At 53.4% G+C, this 2,500-nt stretch overlaps 6 non-coding genes across 6 annotated transcripts in view; 5 read left to right on the plus strand and 1 right to left on the minus strand.

Annotated features, from left to right (window-relative positions):
- The first annotated feature begins 222 nt into the window (after nt 1-222).
- Nucleotides 223-304, plus strand: trnas-uga (transfer RNA serine (anticodon UGA)). Its single transcript has one exon. It is a non-coding gene; the product is annotated as a tRNA-Ser (tRNA).
- A 194-nt stretch (nt 305-498) lies between these two features.
- Nucleotides 499-571, plus strand: trnak-uuu (transfer RNA lysine (anticodon UUU)). The gene has a single exon. It is a non-coding gene; the product is annotated as a tRNA-Lys (tRNA).
- A 258-nt stretch (nt 572-829) lies between these two features.
- Nucleotides 830-911, plus strand: trnas-aga (transfer RNA serine (anticodon AGA)). The gene has a single exon. It is a non-coding gene; the product is annotated as a tRNA-Ser (tRNA).
- Nucleotides 912-1,066: 155 nt separating this feature from the next.
- On the plus strand, nt 1,067-1,138 carry trnah-gug (transfer RNA histidin (anticodon GUG)). The gene has a single exon. It is a non-coding gene; the product is annotated as a tRNA-His (tRNA).
- Nucleotides 1,139-1,498: 360 nt separating this feature from the next.
- On the minus strand, nt 1,499-1,613 carry LOC141316206 (U5 spliceosomal RNA). Its single transcript, XR_012351325.1, has one exon. It is a non-coding gene; the product is annotated as a U5 spliceosomal RNA (small nuclear RNA).
- An 838-nt stretch (nt 1,614-2,451) lies between these two features.
- Nucleotides 2,452-2,500, plus strand: part of trnas-uga (transfer RNA serine (anticodon UGA)) — an 82-nt gene continuing 33 nt past the window's right edge. The window contains exon 1 of the tRNA in view: nt 2,452-2,500. This exon is cut by the window's right edge and continues 33 nt beyond it. This is a non-coding gene — a tRNA (tRNA-Ser).

Below are 2,500 nucleotides of genomic sequence, written 5' to 3' on the forward strand. Positions count from 1 at the left end.
GCTATGCTCACCACAATACCACCAACGCAGGCGCTTGGTGCCAGATTTAAGCGGTCAGATAAGAATGCTCGAATCCGGGTCATGGCAGCCCTTTGTCGTTGAGCGACGGGGACGTCCAGCTTCTTTTTGCCAACTCACCCTTCAGTTTGATTTTGCGCCTGAAGCTCGGCGGCATCCTGTGCTGCCCGCCTCGAGACGAGAGCAGGCGGTCCACATGCAGGCGTAGTCGTGGCCGAGAGGTTAAGGCGATGGACTTGAAATCCATTGGGGTCTCCCCGCGCAGGTTCGAACCCTGCCGACTACGGTCGGGCATTCCCCCTTTTGCCTTTAGCTTTTAGCGACGGCGGGTGGGCCTTCCAAGGCCTTTGGCCTTCGCTCTCTCTGACGTAATTGCGTGCGGCCTTTGTCCCGTAGCTCCTGTGGCAAGTGAGCTTCTGCTGGGCGGCTTGTGGAGAAAGTGTTCTTATATAAAAAGTAAGAGGCGCACAAAACACAAGAGCCTGGATAGCTCAGTCGGTAGAGCATCAGACTTTTAATCTGAGGGTCCAGGGTTCAAGTCCCTGTTCGGGCGAAGGGCCATCTTCTTGTTGTCGCCCTCAGCTTGCAGTCGTGCCGGTCCAGCTCTGCCGTGGCGTACGCTTAAAGATGTGATAGAGTTCACATAGAGTGTTTGCTATGCTGCCCCTTCATGAATGTTTCGTTGCTTGTGGTGGGCTGTTTTCCCCTTTAGGAGTTTTATGCTAGGCGATTTCAGTAAAGCGGTAGCCAGTTCATTGTTTTTTCAGCCAACTTTGAGGTTGACAACGGGACAGAGGACGTCAGGGCCGCCGTAGTCGTGGCCGAGTGGTTAAGGCGATGGACTAGAAATCCATTGGGGTCTCCCCGCGCAGGTTCGAATCCTGCCGACTACGCTCTTCGCCGGTGCTGAGGAGAAGTGGCCGGGCCCTTTTCTTCCGTGTCCCTAGCACGGATTTGTGTGCCCTCTCTCCACAGTAATAAAAAGCGCCGCTAGTCCTTTTTTTTTCAATTCGGACGGCCGGCACCACCAGATGTGAGCCAGTGGGGCGCCGTGATCGTATAGTGGAGAGTACTCTGCGTTGTGGCCGCAGCATCCCCGGTTCGAATCCGGGTCACGGCAGGCTTTTTGTTCACTGAGCTCCTTTCTGCCACCTCCATTTTTCGTACGGGTGCGGTGCCAGTTAAACTATACCAACAACGCAGGCAGCAGAGGCTGGCTTTCGGGGTCAACAAAGAAGGCTCGAAGCGCACGAGTCACTGATAGGGCCAAAAGAGTTAAAGGCCATCTTTGTTTGAGCCCGTCCAGGGTTTTTCTCCCGTCATGGACGAGAGTGCGCTGTCTTTCCATGCTGGCTAAAGAAATTTGTAGCTGCGAAGCTGGAAGCGCAAAGGCTGCAAACACAGACCACGACGAGGCGTGCTTCGTTCCACTGCACGCTGGCGGGTGGCCAGATTGACTCTGCTCTTGACACTCTAGTGTAGCTCTGCTGTGAGCAGAGCCCCCAAAAATACAGGTCACTCGCAAAGGTTCCCCTCCATGGAAATCTTTAGTAAAAGGCGAAAGATTTACGCGCTGATGACGAGAAACTCGAGATGTGTCTCTATGCCCTTGGACCTGTGCGCTCACTGTGGTAAACCACTACGCTCACCAAGGGTAATCTAGGGTGCCGACACCTGCCAACATGATTTTCGTCACCCCCCTCACTCCAAATGGGAGAAGTAAAAGTTACGAAAGTCCCTTCCCTCACCCAGTATTCACAAACCCGATCAAGGTAATGTCATCTCTTTTTTCATGCCCCCGTATTAGAGGCCAAAAAAAATATTAAATGAAATAAAGCGGTCCAAATAATGACCCACTGTAATGTGTAGCATTCAAGATATTGAGAGACTTTAGCTCGTGGCGGGTCAATCTGGTATTTCATGGAGTAGGGGCTCGTTTTGGCAAGTTGGGTGCAGTCGCGTGTGCTGGGAGCGAAGAACAGCAAGCGCAACTCTTCGTTAGTATGGTGGACAGTATCTCCCCCTGTCACGTGGAAGACCGGGGTTAGATTCCCCAACGAGGAGACCTAGTTCTTTGCTGCTGTTGAACGACTCATCCAAAAGCTTTTGGTGCAGACAGAGGTCACAGAAGGAGTTCTGCTTCGAGGTCAACCGCAGCCAAAAACTGTGCGTTGGCCGGGAATCGAAACCGGGTCAACTTCTTGGAAGGCAGCTATGCTCACCACAATACCACCAACGCAGGCGCTCGGTGCCAGATTTAAGCGGTCAGATAAGAATGCTCGAATCCGGGTCATGGCAGCCCTTTGTCGTTGAGCGACGGGGACGTCCAGCTTCTTTTTGCCAACTCACCCTTCAGTTAAATTTTGCGCCTGAAGCTCGGCGGCATCCTGTGCTGCCCGCCTCGAGACGAGAGCAGGCGGTCCACATGCAGGCGTAGTCGTGGCCGAGAGGTTAAGGCGATGGACTTGAAATCCATTGGGGT

The sequence above is a fragment of the Garra rufa genome, unplaced genomic scaffold, assembly GCF_049309525.1.
Source record: "Garra rufa unplaced genomic scaffold, GarRuf1.0 hap1_unplaced_085, whole genome shotgun sequence".
Taxonomy (NCBI): Eukaryota; Metazoa; Chordata; class Actinopteri; order Cypriniformes; family Cyprinidae; genus Garra; species Garra rufa.